This window comes from Echinops telfairi, unplaced genomic scaffold (genome assembly GCF_000313985.2).
Source record: "Echinops telfairi isolate 266 unplaced genomic scaffold, ASM31398v2 ScPeMD7_5;HRSCAF=22, whole genome shotgun sequence".
In the NCBI taxonomy this organism is placed as follows: domain Eukaryota; kingdom Metazoa; phylum Chordata; class Mammalia; order Afrosoricida; family Tenrecidae; genus Echinops; species Echinops telfairi.
This window is the reverse complement of record NW_022103901.1, coordinates 266,211-278,066: the sequence shown is the minus strand read 5'-3', so window position 1 is coordinate 278,066 and position 11,856 is coordinate 266,211. Positions and strand designations below refer to the sequence as shown.

Sequence of the window (11,856 nt, the reverse complement as noted above, 5' to 3'; positions counted from 1 at the left end):
GGACAGGGTGGAGCTGTGGGTCACACTGTAGCTGACAGCATTCTACTTAATAGCACCCAACTCCTAATTCACAGCCCTCCCCTCAGTGTGACTCAGTTACCCTGTAGGGTCCAATAGAACTGCCCCTGTGGGTTTCCAAGGCTGTCAACTCTTACAGGAGAGGACAGTTGGCTCATCTTTCCTTGTCGGTTTGAACTGTCGGACCTTGCAGTCAGCAGCCCAGCATGAACCTATGAATGCCGCCAGGGTGCCCTGGGCTGCCAATAGCACCCCGAACAATCCCAAACAGCTCTGATTGGGTAGACGTGAGCTCTTCATGGGCCCAGGCCTCCATATTCCCTTGTGGCCGTGAATCAACCTCCGGCGCCTCGCTGCCCTCGGCTGTCATGCCCAGGCTCTGGGCTGGAAGAAAGCGGGAAATGAGGACAAGAACTAAGGCCCTCAGAGCGTCCCCACAAGTCCTGCCCAGTGGCGCAGCTCTTCACTCAGTGGTCAGCTCTTGCGCTGGGTTCTCAGGGGAGAGGTGGACCTCAGCAGTCAGTCAGCTCGGAGTGACCACAGGTAACCCAGGGAGGTTAGCTTGGACCTTCTCAGTCCTCGCTGCTGCCTCCTGACCCACCAGCGGTGGTCTCCAGGCCCCTGGGAATCCGTGGTATCTAAAAAATCCCAAAACTAGTGAGAAGAGGCCCTTGAGCCGGAAACTGTCTGAGAGCCCAGCTCCTCAGGGGTGAAAGGGGGGTTTGGAGGCGCCGAGAGTCAGGGAGGGTTTGGGGCTAGAGGGCCAGGCCCAATCATTGGGGGTTCTCTGGGGGCCCAGTGTCCACTTGCAGGGGCCCCGAGGGTGGACCCGTTCTCACAGAGCGGCAGCTTCTACCCTTCGCGTGGCTGATGGTCCAGAGGTAGAGTGAGCTCCTCCAGTCTGGGTAGCCTTTAGATTCTGAACAGACAGGTGGCACCCAGGTCAGCAAGAGACATTGGACCTGTGAGGCTGCCCTTGCTCAGAGAAGGTGCCCAGCCCTGCCTGCCCACAGAGCCCCTTCTGGCCAGGGCTGTGGACCAGTCTTTGTGCTGCCTCAGGGCCCCGCGAGGCTGCTCCAGCCCAGACATCACACTGCACTCTGCGCTTGAGGGAGTGAGAGGGGAAAGCCGTCCGGCCTCAGTGTCTTCATCTGTACGATGGGAGGATAGGGCTTGCCCTCAGCCCGAGTTCCATTCCGGGAGTGAGCCCCTACCCTGGCAGGAATGATTGCCCCTGGGCCGACTGGATCCACCCTATGTCCTGAGCCGCCCGAGCCTTGCCCCTGCTGGCCGTCTGTGCCGGGGCCAAGCTGAGCGCCTGTCTCTCCTTCCTCTGCAGATGTGAGGTGAGGAGCAGCCCCGGCCTTCCCCGGGCGGGACACGGGTGCCCGTGGCGTGTTACATTCCTGACCCACCGTGTATGGTGCTGTTGCCAGCGTGGGGCCTTTGTTCTCCTCCACGCGGCAGACCGTCTCCGAGGACCCTGGGGAACAAAGAGACAGTGCACATTTGTCTAACGTCACATCAAAGCAAGTATTGTAGCACTCGGGGAACAGTCACAGGCTTCCTTGTCCAGGAGAGAGAGAGCGGGAAAGAACGGACCACCGCGCAGTGGCCCACAAGGGGACGGATGCCCATGGGGCCAGCCGGCGAGAGGACCCCCGGCACGGTGGGGTGCGGTGGGTGTTGCAGCCGCCAGAGGACTGGGTGTGTGTGTCGAGGTGCTCCTGGCCACCGCCGCTGAAGAAGGAACCTGCCTCCTGGATGACTCCCTGCGGGTGCACTGGTGGGCAGGCAGGCGGTGCCGCCGGGGCATGCAGAGCTGGGAATGTACCCGGAAATACCACGCCGACGCCGAAACCCCACCTCGCTCGGGTGCAGCGCTTTCAGGCTGTGCAGAAACCTTGGGAGCCTTAGTGGATTTTTGTTGTGTTTTGTTTTTTACACCATAAAGTGATTATTAAGCTTTTTCCTTTTTACTCCTTGCCTCGCTCTCTCTCTCTTTTTTTAATTGTCTCTCGGACGATGATGTGGACCCGGTGACCCACAAGGTGTCAGAGGTGGGCGGTACTTTTGTTCCCAGCAGAATGCAGGCGAATGGCTTGAGATGTGCTCAATAAACATGGTCTACCTACCTATGCACTGCTCCCACCTGTGTCTGCCTCCATGTGTCCTCCGGCTCAGCCCCTTCAGGGCCGGGCACGGGCCAGCAGTGAGAAGGGGCCCAGTCCCTGCCTCCAGGGGTGGGGGTGGGGGTGGGGGCTGGGGGGACCCAACCAAACCCAAACCAAATGCCACAGCGTCGTTCTGGCCCTCAGCCACTTGTGTAGGGTTGACGAGCCTGTAGGGAAGCAGAAAGCCTCATCTTTCTCTCTTGGAACAGCAGTGTGGTTTGAACCGCTGGCCTTATGATTAGTAGCCCAGAATGCCTAATCCATGGTGGCACCAGGAACCAGGTTCCAGTCCTGGTCACTTGGGTGCAGCCACCGCCTATGCCTGGAAAGGAGGCATGACGAGACGCAGGGCGGGTTTCAGCGGAGCATTCTGAGAGACTAGGGAGAAAGGTCTGGGGCTCTGTGGGGAACCCAATTGGGAGGAGGGGGCGTTTGGTTCCACTGTGGGTCAGGGTGGACGAGGCCCATTTCCTGGGTGACAGGTGACCCCCAGGATACTCAGGGTATGTCGTCTCCCGAGCCCGGCTTGGAGGATGAGCTCCTGTTTGTACCTGGATTGTGGTTCATTTTGGGTGAGAAGCTCTGCTTTTTGTGTGTGTTGGACAGAGGTGTGTGTGTGTATGTGTGTGGTGTTCATGGATTCTTTGTCAAGATCATGTTTGAGTTTTATGGAATATTAACACTTTCCTATACCCAAGAACTTAGTGTCTTTTTAAGGACCCACAGACACGGAAAACCCCAAGCAAAACAGGCTGCAGAAGCCTGGGCAGTTGTTCCCCTCCACCCCTAGTCCAGCCCCACCCCCGCCCATGGGGTGATGGCTGGGTTAGAACCTTCTGGGCTAGGACTTCATGCCTGAGGAATGCTGGGCCTGCCCCAGGGATCCCAGGCCCTCCTGGGAGGGGCCCCAGGCCTCTAGCTGCCTCTGTCTCCAGCCCACGGTGGTGGTTGGAGAGTTTCAGGCCAGCAATAAGCTGGCTGGGTGGGAGCAGCAGGCCCAGTTGGCGACTTGCCCACTGCCTCGCCCGGGGTCCTCCCTGCCTTGGTCTTGCAGTGTCCCATGGATCTGGCTGCTGCCATCCATCCAGGGACTTTGTGCCTGGGAGCTGCCTTCCTGTTTCCAGGTATGATCAGCTTGGTCTACACATGAGCAGGAGGTGGGGTAGTGGGTCACAATGGTGCTTGCAAATGGGTCCTGTCACCAGAAGGTTGGCAGTTTGAGCTTGCCAGCTGCCCTGAGGGAGAGAGATGAGGCCTGTGTCCCTGTGAAGATAGCCTTGGAAACCCACAGGTTGGCTCTGCCCTGCTCTGCCCCACAGGGCGGCTGTGAGCCCGAGCCTGCTCGATGACCCTGAGGGGTTCCGGTTTGGGTGTGAATGTGGCTGCTGTTAGGGGTCGGGGACAAACATGCTGCCAGCTGCAGGTGAAGGTCTGATTTGGGGGCGGTAGGTGCGGGGAGCATGAGGTTTCCCCAGGAGCCAAACCCCCTCCACGTGCCAGGCTGCAGCCCTGTCCGGAGCGCTATGTCCAGGGCATCTTCCGGACGTCCTTTCTTCCTCCCATAATCCCTTCCTTGTTCCTCCCTCCACTGCAGGTAAGGACACCCCTGGGCAGGGCAGGAAAGAACCAGTGCGAGCCAGCCACCGGTTCTGAGTGTGGCTGGTGGAGGCTGTGGTCTGTGGGCGCCTGGCCTTTGAGGTGGCTGCAGCGTGTCCAGTGTCCCCGCCCACACGGGACGAAGCCTTTGCTGTGGCTGGCCTGCATTCCCTGCATTTCTGAGCCTGTCTGCCTTTGGACCCAGAGCCCCGGGTGTGCTCACAGTAGACCGCTGGCCTCGGGGGACGTGGCTGTGGAGGGGAGGGGGCTCAGACGGAGCGTAGGCTGCATGTCCTGCCATCCTTCCTGCCCTGGCCATGACCTCGAAGCTCTGTCCCCCTTCCTCCTGCTTCTGGCCCAGAGGTCCAGGGGTTGGGGCTGAGCTGTGACAACCTTAGTCTGATGCTGTTCCTAGACCCTGACTCTTGGCCCTCCGGGCTTCCTTGGGCATCTGTGCCCCTGCCTGGCCCGTATGCGCCAGGGTGAAAGACACGGAGCCAGCCCTCTTTTTGAGACGGAGACCTGGGGGTGCCAGCGGTCAGCTCCCCGCTGACCAGAGACTCTCGGGTGGGGCCAAGGGAGCTAGGCCTGGCGACCCCGGGGCCACCACATGCCCCTGACCTGGACTGGGTGGGCACCAGTGTGCATGCTGATCCCGGCCGCTGTCTGCCCCTGGCACAGATGGATGGACACAAGGGAGCCTGGGCAGCAGCTTGGCCACCCCTGGGCCAGCTCGGGGGGTTCTGGAAGGGGCTCTTGTACTTTGCTCCTCTGGGTGGGTGGGGTCTGTGCCCTTACAGGGTGCTGTCATCCACAGAGCCCAGGGACTCTCCTCATGCCAGGGGTGAGGGTGGAGGTAGTGTGTAGGGAACCTTACCCCACTGTCCCCCTTGGGTTCCCCTGCGCCAGCCCCCCTTGGCCTGGCAGGGCAGTGGGCTGGTGGGCTCAATGGACCTGCTTTGTCCACTGGGGGCTGTGACCTGGGAAGCCCGATGCCTGCCCTGAACCTGCCCCGGACGATGGCTATTTATAAAGTTCCTCTCGAGCAGGCCTCTGACCACAAACGGAGGCTTGTTCCAGCTGCTCTGCCTCCAGGCTCCTTCCGATAACATCATGGGGTGACATCACGGGGTGGCAGTGGCCCCACCTCAGCCTCTACCATGGTCAGGGTCACCCAGTCCATAGGGACTAGAGGTTGGACAGCGGGGAGGAGAGCAGTTGGAGGGAAGGGGAGGTGGGGCAGGGAGGGTGAGGAGCGGGGTTGTCTACAGTGTGGGTGGGGCCATGGTCTTGAGCCCAGTGGGGCTTACTTACCTCCCTGTCCTGGCTGGGGACCCTGCAGCAAGCCAGGCTGATCAGTTGGGATGTTTGTGAGGTCTTGAGGGGGTGGGGGTACCCTAGGATTCTCACCCCAACTACAAGAAGTGAGAGGCTGAGCCTCCGGCAGCCTGTGGAGGTGGCATTGTCCAGCTGGAAGCTGGGACCACAGGTTGCCTGACCTCACTGCACCCCAGGGCCCCCACCACACATACAAGGGTGTCGTTGGACTTTGAAGTTCATCTGCTGCTGTGCATGGGGTCTCTCAGCCCATGGGGGATGGAGGAGGAGTTGGAGCAGGTGGTCTCTGGACTTGACTGTGCCCCTCCCCAGGAGCTGAGCCCTCCACTCTGAAGATTCCTCTTGGTGGCAGGGGCTTCCTGGACCCTCTCTGCCTCTTTCCCCAGTACGGAGGCCTGGGAATGTATGCCAGTAGGTGGCCTTGACACTCAGGTGCTGGCAGCATCCATCCCTCTCCCAGGAGAGCCCTTAGATGATGGGCGTGCAGTGTCTGCCAAATCAAGCAGCGCTGTCCCCACCAGGTCCTAGAGCAGCCCAAATATGGGGAGTATTCATTGTCGGGCCTTGTGCATGTGGGCAGTGGGCAGTCCCTCCGAGGGCTGTCCTGTTCTGCACTACTGGCGTCTGATCCCCTCCTACCCCCTCTGGCCCAACCAGGCCTTCTGTGTCCTGTCATTCTGACCTACAGGGCAGACAGGAACCAAGAGTGCTCCTGCCCTCTTGGGGTCCCCCCCAGGCTCAGGGTGGGCAGCTGCCCAAGGAGGCTCTGCTTGGGTCCACCCCTCCCCAAGGGGCCTCACCCGGGCTCTCTAAGCATCGTCCCCAGGAGACCTTCACACCATTTCCCATCATCCTGACTGCACCTCTTCTGGGGGCGTCCTGCAGGTGGGCCAGCCTTGGACCTGGATGCCTACCCCAGGGGAGAGAGCAGGGGCTTCCCCAAGGTTAACTCAGCATTCTGTGGAGGTGGGGGGTATCTGTGGAGCTCCTAGAGGAGAGTTGGGGTGCTCTCTGCGTCTTGAGGGGCCTGGGCTCTTTCTGCTGTATCTCTGTGATATGCTTGAGGCCAGCCCCTGCTAAGGAGGACATGTAGGGGCCAGTGGGAGTTGGCGTGCAGAGGTTGGGGCCCACCGGGTTGGCTGCTGACACTACTGAGGTGTCTGACATGTGGCTGAGACTGAGACATCGGTTCCTACTCTGGTACCCCAGAGCCAAGAGCCCACCAGTACGGGCTCCCGCATCCACCCAGCCCTGCCCTCGGCCTCAAGGAAATGCTCCCTTGGCTTCTTTCAAGGAGAATGAGGTTGCTGGCACGAGCAGGAACTTGTCTCCAGAGGCGGGGAGGCAGCAACCACTGGGTGCAGGAGGCACACCAGGCACCCACCCGTCCCTGAGGCACCCATCTGGGGACACAGACTCAGGAACCTAGGACCATCACCCAGGGGCACCCCTGCAATGCCCCCAGAACTGATGAACTGTCAAGTTTGGGGGTGCTGGGCCAGCTGGGGCCGGAAGCTGGCTGTCTCTGGGTGCATGTTTGTTCATTCATTCATTCATCCTTTCACTCATTCACTCGTCCATTCATCCATTCACTCGTCCATCCATTCATCTGTTCATCCATTCATCCTTCCATCCACTCGTCCATTCATTCATCCATCCATCCATCCATCCATCCACTCGTCCATTCATCCATCCATCCATTCACTTGTTTGTCTATCCATCATTCATTCACTTGTCCATCCATCCTTTCATCCTTCCATCCTTCCTTATTTCCGTCCATCCATCCATCCATCCATCCACTCATCACTTGTCCATCCTTCCATCCTTTCTTCTTTCTTTCCTTCCATCCATCCAGTTGTCCATCCATTCATCCTTATTTCCTTCCTTCCATCCATCCATCCATCCATCCATCCAGTTGTCCATCCATTCATCCTTATTTCCTTCCTTCCATCCATCCATCCGATATCCATCCATCCATCCATCCATCCATCCATCCATCCATCCATCCATCCATCTATTCATCCATTCACTCGTCTGTCCATTCATTCTTCCACTTATTCTGACTTTTGTCCATCTACCTGAAAATTTGTTTGTCCGTCCATTCATTCATTTTTCTCACTCAACGCAGAGACTGCTGCATCAGGGCAGCCCAAGTTGAAGGGAGAAGGGCCTGGCCTCTGTGCTCGGTCAGGACGGCTGACTGCAGTGAGCCAGGGGCCAGCCGTGCTCTGACACGTGGGCATGCAGCGACAGTGGTGACGCTGGGATTCTGGCAGAGTGGGCCTCCCTCCCACTGGCCTCTGTGTCCACTGTCTGCTGGCCACTGCAGCTTTGAACGGACACAGCTCTGGCCGCCCTGCGAGGAGAGGGTCTGTGGGCGCACTGTGGGCGCCATGGTGCCTACAGCAGCATGTGCATGCTCTGCCTCAGCGTCCAGCTTCCTTGGCGCCAACTGCGTGTGGCAGAGCCAGCACTGCTGAGCACCAGGAGGCCCAACCCCCTACATCACCAGATCCCTTCCCAGAGATGCCTCACTGGTCTTGGAATTGGAAAGGGTGTCCCTGAGACTAGGTCCTGCAAGGTCAGTGGTTTAAACCCAACAGCTGCTCCTCAGGGGAAAGGGGAACCGGGTCCCATAAAGACCTAGTCTTGGAAATCCTATGAGGCTGGGATGGCCTCTGTGGCTGTAGGTTTGGGTTTATCCCATATGGTCTCCTTTGGTGTCATCGTGAAAACACAGTGGGGGTAGGGTTCTGGTGGCTCAGGGGCTTGTAGCTCTCTCTGGAGCTGTCTCCCAGCCCATGAACATGGCGTGTCTGCCCACCCACTCTGCTTCTAAATGATGTTTGTTTCAACCACATTTAGTAGTGTTCCATGAACACGCCTTGCATTTCTAGCCTTAAACTTGTTGCAAGTATTTTATCTTTCGATGCCTTTATATGTGGGATGACTCGGTCAACTTCATGTTTGCATCATTCATTGCTAGTGTGGATATGTCTTAGGTGTTTTTTGTCTTGACTTTGTAGCCTGCAAGCTCGTGGCGCCTGTTACATGCCCCAGTGATGTGGCTCAGGGTGTGCAGCACTGAACTGCCAACTGAAGGCAGGGGCGCCTGTTGGAAACTCACCAGACGCTACAAGGCCACCTGGGAAACCCTGTGGGGCAGCTTGGCTCGTCTACCAGGCCCCTGTGCATCAGCATCAACTAAATGGCAGTAGTTGATGGCTTTGGTGTGTGTGTGTGTGTGTGTGTGTGTGTGTGTGTGTGTGTGTGTGTGTGTGTTTGTTAGGGCTTTCTTTGTTCAAGTCAGCTGCAAACCAGTGTTTCTGCTCCTCCCTTTTCCCAAGCTTTACTTTCGTTTTCTTGCCATCTGGCTTGGGCTGGAAATCCGCGCCGTGTTGGACACGAGCAGGCATCGTGCCTTGGCCCTGAGCGCCAGTGAAATGCATGTGGTCCGGTGCCGTTAGGGGTGGGCTTGTGCCGATGCCCTTTATGGAAGGAGCCCTGGTGGGGCAGCCGGTGATGGTGAGGCTGCTCACGGCCAGGACACCAGTTGCTCTGTGGGAGAGAGACGGCGTGCTTGGCTTCTGTATGGAGGCGCAATCTTAGACCCCCTGCAGTTTTGCTGGGTGGCGGACGGGAGCAGGGGAGGGGGGAGTTGGGTGGCAGGAGCTGGAACCCCCATGAGTTGAGGCTCTGTTTCTTTGCGCTTCTTTCTGGTCAGTGTTTGCCTTGGGAAGGGCTTAGGCAGTGTTTCTGCAGTGAACTGCGAAGACAAGACCACCTGCTCATTTTTTTCGATCGGCTACTGTGGCGTTTCTGGGAACCGAGTCCCTGTGGTGGGAACATTAGCGCTCAGCTGCACAAGGACAGGGAGCAGTGAGTGCACCTGGAGGGACCCAGAAGAGGGACCTGGTGACCAGCTCTGAGCAAGGCGCCACTGAAACCCTATGGTCTGAAGCCTTTTTACTTGTCTTTGCTGACTCCCGGAGCATAGTGGCTTATATGTTGAACTGCTAACCACAAAGTCTGAAGTTCAAACCCACCAGCCACTCCTAGGGAGAAAGATGAAGCTGCCTGCTCGGGTCCTACAAAGTGTTCCTGAGTCTGAATGTCCCAGTGGCAGTGGGCTTGGCCTTATGGTTTTACTTATTCCATTGACTGGCCTCACTTGTGAAACCAACCTTGCATTCCACAGACATGCCCAGAGCGGGCATCTGGTAAACCCACTGCCACCGAGGAAATGCAGTGGCAATTCACACAGCTATGCCTGGGACAGAGTAGAGCTGCTCCTGTGGGTTTCCACAGCTGTCAGTCATTAGGGGAGCAGACAGCCTCCTCTTTCTCCCACAGAATAGTAGTACGGCTGTTCTCAGTCTGTGGGGGTCGAGCAACCTTTTCACAGGGGTCACCCAATTCATAACAGTAGCAAAAGTACAGTTATGAAGTAGCAATGGAAATTATTTTATGGTTGGGGGGGGTCACCACAACCTGAGGAACTGTATTAAAGGATAGCAGCATTAGGAAGGTTGAGAACCACTGAGCTAGTAGGTTTGAACTACTGACCTTGTGATTAACAGCTGGACTCGTAACCCACTGCGCCTGCTACCAGGGGTCCTGGTCACCCTGTAGTATTCACAAGCAGAGAAAGCTGCAGACCAGTGCCCCCTCCCCCAGACACTGACGTAAAACCCCCAGCCAGAGCCCAAGCACACACGGGTCTTCAGAAAGATCCCGGGCCTTTGTTCTGGGAGAAGCTGGTGTGTTGTGTCCTCTATGCGGGGATCAGGATGATACACAGAGAGGACAGACATAGATGGCAGACACGCCCCTACATCACCAGCACAGACACATATATGTGCCCTCTGGGCTTTCAGGGTTGGCAGGTGGGGGGGTGGCTTCCAAGAGCCCCCACTGCTGGACCCAAGCCACTGAGGCTGTGGGTGCTGTGGGCTGAGGCAGCCCTGGCACGCGCCTGCAGGACAGCCCTGTCAGAGAGCCCTGGGCGTGGGGTGTGGGGACCCCGAGCTCCATGCAGCCTGGCAGGTCCCAGCCTGCCCCAGCTGCTCTGCTTCTCCCAAAGAGTGTCAGGATTCATTCCCCAGGCAGCTGGGGTGGGGGGTGGGGAATAGGGAGGAGGCAGGGTTGGGGGTTGGAGAGAGGGGATCTCTGGGCTGGTGAGTTAAGGGGATCATTCTTGGGGTGACTTCTTCACTCCACATATTTGGGGCACAAGCTCAGAGAAGAGGGCCAGGAGCCCTGGAGCAAGCCAGGGACCCCCAGAGTAGGAGTTGGGGAGGCATCCCTGGGAGGGCCTGGCTCCCTGAGCAGCAGCACCATCTCATGTCCCCTGCCCCCGTATGTATGTACCTGGAGCGTGCCCCCACCCACCCACCCCCTGTCACTGCTGTTCCACGGGGACCCCTCCTACCCCCTGCCCCCTGCCCTGAAGCAAGGAGCAGCCCTAGGGGAGGTGGGTGGGGAGGGGGAGGCCTGCGCAGAGGTGGCGCCAAGGCTGTGGAGGTGGCCGCCGGTGAGGCCAGTGGCTTAGGGCTGTGTGTTGACCTAACACAGGACATGTGTGGGGAGGGCTCTCAGCAAACAGCCCAGCGTCCGGGGCCTCAGCCAGTGTTTCCTCCTCTCTGGGCTGTCTTGCAGTGGTTGACCTGGTGACCCAAAACAAAGGAAACCCCCAAAGCTCACTCCATGGCTGGGGGGCCCTCCTTGGGGGTGCACAGGTGCAGGTGAAGCTGGTGGGGAGGTTGCAGGGCCCCAGGTCAGCAAGCGGCCCTGCCGGGTGAGGGTCCCAGCGAGGCCCTTCCGGTCCACAACCAACCAGCTTCAGGGGCAACCAGACCTCTTCCCATAGCAGCACTGCTTCAGGCTCGGCCGGTGTGGGGAGCAGCCTGGTCTGGCTGGCGGGGTGGGCAGGGGGCTGACCTCATGAGGGTTAAGCTGCAGCGCTCAATCCTGAGCAGTCTGAAGACCACCCTCCGGAAGCACAGCCCAGCCCTCCTCCGGCAGGTCTCCCAATCCTGGCATCTCCCTCCAGTCTGTCCCAGTTGTGCTGGCGGGCTCCTGACCCCGGACTACTTTTATTTACGGCAGAGATTCGTTTCCATGGCAGCGCCTCTGGAGCAGCAGGGATCACAGTGTCCTGAGAAATGCAGACAATGCATGGGTTTTCCAACAAACAAGGAAGGGCGGTCCCAGTCTCTGAGGCGGAAGGGGTGGGTTAACCACTTGGGGGGCGGGCAGGGAGAGGTGCCAAGGAGGGGTGAGGTTTGTCAAGGTGGTGGTCTCAGGGAGGGGCCTAGAAAGAGCAGCTACACTCAACCTTTGTCCTGATCAAACATGACTCCAGACTGCCAGTGCCCACAGCAAATGGTGGGAGCCTGACGGGGCGCCCCTAGGCCAATGGTTGAGCCCAGCTCAGCTGGGATCTGTGGTGAGAGGGTGCTGCTTTCTTATTAGACACAGGCTGGGCACCCCTGGCAGGGACCTCTGCTCTTCAGGCTCTTTCCATCTGTCTACCCGCCATCCCATCCACCCATCACCCATAGCCATCCTTCCTTCCATTCATCCACCATCTATCTTTTCTTTCATCCATCCATCCGTCCATCCATCCATCCATTCATTCATCCACCTGTCCATCCATCCATTTACCCATAGACGCAGCCCTCCTTCTTTTCATCCATCCACCCACCCACCCACCACCCTAACCATTCAT

The 11,856-nt window shown here is 58.5% G+C and overlaps 1 protein-coding gene across 1 annotated transcript in view; it reads left to right on the top strand.

Moving 5' to 3' along the window:
* Positions 1–2,166, top strand: part of PDGFA (platelet derived growth factor subunit A) — a 20,569-nt gene extending 18,403 nt beyond the window's left edge. The window contains exon 7 of the mRNA XM_045285923.1: positions 1,358–2,166. The gene's annotated coding sequence lies outside the window, so the exon portion shown is untranslated. The remainder of the gene's footprint in view (positions 1–1,357) is intronic.
* Positions 2,167–11,856: the final 9,690 nt, after the last annotated feature.